General features: G+C 40.3%; 1 pseudogene; it reads right to left on the bottom strand.

The window, feature by feature from the left end:
* Positions 1–519: 519 nt before the first annotated feature.
* LOC111156583 lies at positions 520–2,207 on the bottom strand (annotated as a pseudogene).
* Positions 2,208–8,142: the final 5,935 nt, after the last annotated feature.

Below are 8,142 nucleotides of genomic sequence, written 5' to 3'. Positions count from 1 at the left end.
TATAGCAGAACAAGCTATTTTATGCAAATTAATATGCCTTTTAAGACTATGTAATTTCTCTTTTTATTTATTTATTCATTCAGAGGGACAGAGGGAGAGATAGAGGCAGAGGGAGACAAAAAGGGAGAGAGAGAGGGAGGGACAGAAGGAGAGAGAGCGAGAACCTTAAGCAGGTTCCGTACCCAGTGCAGAGTGTGATATAGGGCTCGAATTCTCAACCCTGAGATCCTGACCTGAACAAAAACCAAGAGTCGCACACTTAACCGACTGAGGCAGCCAGGTTCCCCTGTAATTCCTCCTTTTAAAGAGCATTCCCTCAGGGAATCCTGGCCGGCTCAGTCATGTAAGTTGTTGGTTGTAAGTTGGAGCCCCATGTTGGGTATAGAGATTAAATTGAAATAAAACTTTAAAAAAAAAAAAAAAAGAGCATTCCCTCATACAAGTTTGTGAACTTTATCATAGCAGGGTAATTGCATTCAGGTGGCTCTGCTTTGCAAGAATTCCAGTGCATGACCAGTTTTAAAATTCTTCCTTCAAGGAGATTATTATGCCAATATGATTTACAAGTACTTTTCAGAAATTATGAAATTTTTGCATAAATACTGGAATCCTCAAAATTAGGTGGTCATTTCAAACAATACTACTTTCAGATGGTCCCTTTTATTTAGAAACTCTGCACCTCTTTGGTTTGATGAAAAGTCATAAAGCTTTTCTTCAGCTTATTTAAAAAAAACAAAACAGGGGCACCTGGGTGGCTCAGAGGGTTAAAGCTCTGCCTTTGGCTCAGGTCATGATCCCAGGGTCCTGGGATCGAGGCCCGCATTGGGCTCTCCTTGGCGGGGAGTCTGCTTCCTCCTCTCTCTCTCTGCCTACCTCTCTGCCTACTTGTGATCTCTTATCTGTCGAATAAATAAATAAAATCTTTAAAAAAAAAAAACCCTCTGCCTAAAATATAGTTTAAAGATTTATTTATTTCAGAGAGTCAGTCAGTGAGTGTGTGGGGGGAAGAGGTAGAGGGAGAATCCCAAGGAGACTCCCTGCTGAGTGGAAGCCCTAGAGGGAAGCTCAGTCCCACAATCCTGAGATCATGACCTGAGCCAAAATCAAGAATCGGACACTTACCTGACTGAGCCACCCAGGCATCCTGATTTTTTAAATAACAAATACACTGCCAGCTTGCAGAGACCTGGGGGAGTGGGTGTCGCCTACTAGCCTTCCTTGTCATTTGCTGACATTTCACAAATGCTGCTGTGCTACTGCTCTTGGTGTCCCTGTACGCCCTCTTGCTGGAGCTGACTGTTCCTCAGTCTCCGGTTTTTTTTGTTTTGTTTTTGTTTTTGTTAGATGGGAGAGAGGGGCAGAGGGAGAGAAAGAATCCCAATCCCAAAGAAACTCCATGCCCAGTGCAGAGCCCAACCTTGGGGTGGAACTCATGACCCTGAGATCATGACCTGAACTGAAATCAATAGCTGGGGCACCTAACTGACTGAACCACCCAGGTGCCTCTCAGCATTTAATTTTTTTATTATCCATTCCATTGCTTCTCAGCCCAATATTATTAGCAATTGAAGATACTGTACTTGCCCTTAGTCTTTCAAGGTAGCTGTTTAGATGGGGACTCCTTTCATAATAACTAATGTCTTTTTTTTTTTTTTTAAGATTTTATTTATTTATTTGACAGAGATCACAAGTAGGCAGAGAGTCAGGCAGAGAGAGAGGGGGAAGCAGGCTCCCGCTGAGCAGAGAGCCTAATGTGGGGCTTGATCCCAGGAGCTGAAGGCAGCAGCTTAATCCACTGAGATACCCAGGCGCCCCAGCTAATGTCTTTTTGAGTCAACAGTTTATCTGTGTCTGGAGGATGTGGTTTGTATGTGAGTTTCAACTACTGAAATTGTATTTGTAAATAAAATATTAGTAGATTGAAGTTCCATTGTTTTCTCTGTAGGATCAACTACAGAATGTTCTTGTACCTGTGTTTTAGTTCTTGCTGCACCAATAAGAGATTTCACAATGGAAGGCAGTCCTGTGCTGAGAAGTGTATGGCTGCGCAACCTTCCAGAGGGATCTAGAAGTCTATCCAATAAATCAATTCCAACCACATTTGGGTTCATAGAGTTTGGGCATTTCTGTATTGTAGGTGTTATAACAGTTTCCCATAGGTGGTCAAAGATGCTCTCTGAAGTCCAGATATTCATGGTGCTGGCAGCCTGCCTGATGTCTAGGTAGTGCTGGGGGAAAAAGAGACCAAAAAGTCACACTTGACCCCACCTCATCCCCAGCCACCCCACTGCTGTTGAGTTTCTTTTAAATAATCTCTTGCTGCATAGGGAGAAGGTAGGTCTCTGCATCTTGTGTTGTTTCTGGTGGTGTGTGTAGTACAAGCCCAGATGTGGGTTTCTGGGATATGTGTTTCCAAATCACAGGGGCAGGTGAGGACGATGGTCTACCAAATTTTCAATATATGTCATGTTTAATGATAGTAATTTATCTGACTATTTGGGAAGACAGAAAGGAAGAATACTAGATTTTGCCCATTCCCAACAGCAATTGATCTGGCTCTTCCCTGCCTGTGAGCTTGTGGGGTAGCAACCAGTATCACCACTTGGCAGATGGGAATAGAAACGGGGTAAGCCAGGAATTCTATGCAGTTTCCCCCCCCAGATTCACACTGACTGAAAAGACACATGAAGCTGGTCAGTGAAGTAGAGGGTACCCTCTGTTGTCTGACGAACTCTGAATGGCCCAGGCTGGAGAGCGGCCTTTCCCTGCCAGTCCCCTCCATGGCTGCTACAGTAAGCTGAAAGAGGCATTCAAACTTAAAAGTCCAGATAAGTTCATAACCTGTCACATACTAAATATGCAGTTTCATTTTTACATAGAGGAGATATTTCTCTGGCCACAATTATGTTCAAGAAACCAAGTTATAGAATAACTTTACTTGGGATGTGGATTTTTATGTTTTCATACCTACTTTTGTCTGTAGGCTGCCCTTTACAGATTATTTTCATTACTGGAAAAAATTTCTTAATAGTTTTTGTAGCCAGATCAGCTCTTCAATTAAATCTCTGCAGATAATAAAGACAATTTCCCTAGTGAATGGGATGGATGATGTTGATATTTTAACTGTGGGTTTGTGTTTACCTCCCTTGTTCTACTAGCATGCAGTCAGGTAAGGCCTGCGGTCCACGTTGAGTCCCCTGTGAGGATGAGCAGCCATGAAAGACATTGCTGTGTTGCTGGCCCACCAGCATTCCAGAACTTACATTATATGATATATTTTTGTATTTAATTTACCAAATAAGTATATTCCTTATTTGAAATGAATGTATACTACTTGGAAATCTGAGATATTGGATGTTGTATTGATTTATATTGACTGCCTATTTAGAATTGTGATTAGAATTTTAAACATGTTTTTTCTTATGATGGTAATATGTATGCAGTTAGAAAAAAAACAATGTAGGAAGTGAAAGTGCCCTCTTTTTTTTTTTAAAGATTTTATTTATTTATTTGACAGAGATCACAAGTAGGCAGAGAGGCAGGCAGAGAGAGAGGAAGGGAAGCAGGCTCCCTGCTGAGCAGAGAGCCCTATGTGGGGCTCGATTCCAGGACCCCGGGACCATGACCCGAGCCGAAGGCAGAGGTATCAATCCACTGAGCCACCCAGGTGCCCCGAAAGTGCCCTCTTCCCACCACTTAGTGTGCTCACTGCTGACTGATCACACACAAAGTCCAATTCCATTTCTTTCTAAGTGGTTTTCCAGTTATTTTCTAGATTTTGTTCCTAATGTGAATGCAGTCTTTTCCCCATTATATTTCCTAACTAGCTTTGCCTGATACATGTAAAGAGCTGAAGGGGCTCCTGGGTGGCTCAGTTGTTAAGTGTCTGCCTTCGGCTTAGGTCATGATCCCAGGGTCCTGGGATCGAGCCCCACATCTGGCTCCCTGCTCAGCAGGAAGCCTGCTTCTCCCTCTCTCACTCCCCTGCTTGTGTCTCTCTCTGTCAAATAAATAAAATATTTAACAAAACAAAACAAAAGAGCTGAAAATCATGGTGACTTGGCCACATTCTAATATTTATTAACCTCATTGTTTCATTTTGATTGTGTTGACCATATGAATAGGTAGATGTCTGCAATCCAAAGGGACAGGTCCTCAAAAAAACAAGAACAACCTGCTGAGTTCCAGCCTCTAGGATTGCAAGAAAATAAATTTCTGCTCCAGCCACCTTGTCTGTGATTTTGTTATGGCAGCCCTAGCAAACTAATATGGAGTGTTAAATACTTTTTCTTTAAAATCTAGTTCCCTGTTGATGGGACACTGAATTGTTTCCAGCCTTTTACTACTACAGACAAAGCTAATGTGAGTAACCTGGTACCTATTTTATACATATGCAGCTTTATTTGTAGGAAAATTAGAATCTTTATTGCTCTTGACAAAATATATAGGAATTACAATTTGCATCACCATCAGAAATGACAGTAACTATGCCCTTCCCCGCTCCATCCTTGCTAATAGTGCGTTGTTTCCAGTTTTCGACTATTACAAAAAAATATGCCAGGAACATTTGCATACAAGTCTTTAATGGACATATATTTTCTTTTGGGTAAATGACTAGGAGTAGAAGTTATATATATGTTTAACCATTTTTAAGATTTTTTTTAAAATTTGAGAGAGAGCACAAGGAGGGGCAAGAAGAAGAGGGAGAAGCAGACTCCCCATAGGGATCCCAGGACCCTGGGATCATGACCTGAGCCAAAGGCAGACACTTAAAACAACTGGAGCCACCTAGGTGTCCTTATACATGATTAACTTTTTAAGAAGCTGCTAAAGTGTCTTCCAAGGTGGTTGTGCATTTTGTATTCACACCAGCCATATAAGAGTTCTTGTTCTTCCACAACCTAGCTAACACTTGGTATTGATTAGTCTTTTCAATTTCAGCCATTCTACTAGTGTGTCATGTGTAACGCCTTTTGTTGAGGTTTTAATTTGCATTTCCCTAAAGACTAATGATGTTGACTATCTTTACATGTGATTATTTGGAATCTATCTTTTTTGGTGATTTTCCCAAAAATGTGTCCTTTAAAAAAAACCTGTGTTGTTTTCTTAAGAGTTGAGAGTTCTTTATATATTCTGGATACAAGTCCTTTATGAGGTGTATGCTTTGTAATTATTATCTCCCAGTTTCTGTCTTGTCTTTTCATTTTTTAAAAATTTTATTTTTTTTCAGTGTTCCAAGATTCATTGTTTATATACCACACCCAGTGCTCCATGCAATACGTGCCCTCCTTAATACCCACCAGCCTCACTCATCGCCCCCACCCCCTTCCTTCCAAAACCCTCAGTTTGTTTCTCAGAGTCTATAGTCTCTCATGCTTTGTCTCCCCCTCCAATTTCCCCAATTCACTCTTCCTTTCCTTCTCCTAATGTCCTCCATGTGTCTTTTCATTTTCTTAACAATATATTTTGAAGAGCAAACATTTTAGTTTTGATAAAAATCTGATGTATTCATTTGTTCTATTATGCTTTTGGTGTCTTGGCCCAGCTCAAGGTCACAAAAGATTTTTTTCCTTCATCTGGAAGTGTTATAGTTTTAGATTTACCCTTAGGTCTAGGATCCATTTTGAGTTAATTTTCATATATGGTACAAGGTATGGACCCAAAGTTACTTTGGGCAGGGGGAAAGTGGAAGCATGTGGCCTTCCTCTTCTAGCACCACTTGTTGAAAAGGCTATCCTTTCTCCATTGTAAACAACAACAAAACCAAAAAACTTAAATGTCTATCTGTGGGCTTATTTCTGGACTTGGTTCTGTTCTAATGATCTATTTTTCTATCCTGACACCAATACCCATGCTATTTTTATGTAGTGTACATAACTTATAATAATTCCTCAAATAGTGCTAATGGTCCAAATTTCTTCTTTTTCATGTTTGTCTTAGCTATGCAGTCTATTGCTTTTCATATGAAACTTAGGATCAGCTTGTCAATTTCTACCAAAATCAAACCTAGTATTGTAATTGAGACTGCACTGGATCTGCATTATCAATCTGGGGAGAACTGACATCTTAACAGTATTGACGATATTCTGGCCCATAAACAAAGTTCATCTTCCCATTTATTTCTGTCTTCCATCTCTCTCAGCAATATTTTGTAGTTTACAGTGTACAGATCTATGAAATCTTCTGTTAGTATTTCATACTTACAGTAGCTTTGGTGCTATTGTAAGTATTTTCAAATTTCAAATTCTAATTCTTTGTTGCTAATAAATAGAAATAAGACTGATACTGAATTTACATCCTATAGCCTTGCTAAACTCACTTAATAGTTCTAATAGCTTTTTAAAAAATTTCATCAAGTTTTCTACATCTAGGGATGCCTGGGTGGCTCAGTCAGTTAAGTGTCTGCACTCAGCTCAGGTCATGGTCCCAGGGTCCTGGAATCAGGTCCTGCACTGGGGCCCTCCCCGCCAAGCAGTGAGCCTGCGTCTCCCTCCCTCTCTGCCCCTCTTCCTGCTTGTGCTCACTCGTTCTCATAAATAAAATCTTTTACAAAAGTTTTGGGGGCACCTATGTGGCTCAGTTGGTTAAATGTCTGCCCTGGGATCAGGTCAGGATCTCAGAGTCCTGGGATCCAGCCCCACCCCAGGGCTCTCTGCTCAGGGAGGGGTCTGCTTCTCCTCTTCCTCGGTGCTCTCCTTCCCTCTCCTGCTCTCTCTCAAATAAATAAATCTTTTTTTTTTTTTTTAATTTTCTACATCTGTGGTCATGTTTTTGGTAAATAAAGAGTTTTACTCCTTCCTTTCTAACCTGGATGCCTTGTCTTTTTCTTGCCTGATTGCACTGGTTAGAACCTCCAGGAGAGTACTAGAAAAAAATGGTCAGAAGTCCGTATCTTGTGTCTGATCTTAGGAGGAAAGCATTCCATCTTTTATATTAATTATGACTTTTGCTGAGCTTTTTGTAGATGCCCATCATCGGATTAAGGAAACCCCCTTCTATTCTTATTTCCCTGTGAGTTCCTATCAGGAACAGATGTTGGATTTTGTCCTAGCCCCTTTATTCATCTATTGAGATGATCATATATATTTTTTTTGTCTTTTAATTTGTTAGTATGGTGAATTTCAGTGGCTGATTGATTTTCCAATGTTAAACCAATTGAGCATTCCTAGCATAAACCCCAATTGATCATGAAGTTCTAATACTTTTTGTTGGATTTGATTTGCTAAAATATTGTTGAGAATTTTTGCATGTGTTCAATGAGGTATATTGGTTTGTAGTGTTCTTATCATGTTGAAAGATCATGTAACCCTGTCATAGAATGAGTTGGGAAATACTACCTCTTCAATTTTTTGGAAGAGTTTGTATAGACTTCGTGTTTGTTCCTTCTTAAATGTTCAGTAGGATTCATGTTTCAAGTATCTGGGCCTGGGCGCCTGGGTGGCTCAGTTGGTTAAGTGCATTTGGCTCAGGTCATGATCCTGGAGTCCCAGGATCCAGTCCTGCATTGGGCTCCCTGCTTGGCAGGGAATCTGCTTCTACCTCTAGCCCTCCCTCTTCTCGTGCTCTCTCGCTCTCAAATAAAATCTTAAGAAAAAAAAAAAAAAACCTGGGCCTGGAGTTTCTTTGTGGGAAGGTTCAACTTCTTTTATATCCAGTATGAGCTTTGGTATTTTTTGTCCTCTGCATTTTGTCTTAAGTTGCTGAAGTTATTGGCATAGGGTTGTTCATAATAATGGTTTATGGGTTTTTTTTTTTTTTTTTTTTTTTTGACATCTGCAGTGATGTCACCTCTCTGATTCCTGATATTGGTAAATTTTTGCTTCTTTATCCTGATCATTCTGGCTAAATGTTTATCAACTTCATCAATATTATCAAAGAACCAACCTTTGGTTTCATTGGCTTTTTTTTTTTTCCCCGTTTTCTGTTGCAGGAGTCAACAAACTTTCTGTGTTTTAGACTTTGTGGGCCACGCAGTTTCTAATGCTGAGCACAAAAGCAGCATTGACAGTACAGAAGTGAATGCATGTGGCTGCGCCAATCAAACTATTTACAAAAACAGGCTCCAGGGCTAGGCTTAGCTCCTAGCATGAGGTTTCCTATTCTATTCCTTGACTTCTACTGTGATTTCCTTTCTTCTGCTTA

This window comes from Enhydra lutris, unplaced genomic scaffold (genome assembly GCF_002288905.1).
Source record: "Enhydra lutris kenyoni isolate GAN:26980312 unplaced genomic scaffold, ASM228890v2 scaffoldscaffold47, whole genome shotgun sequence".
NCBI lineage: Eukaryota > Metazoa > Chordata > Mammalia > Carnivora > Mustelidae > Enhydra > Enhydra lutris.
The sequence above is the reverse complement of the archived record's forward strand: the minus strand, read 5'-3'. Positions and strand labels throughout refer to the sequence as shown.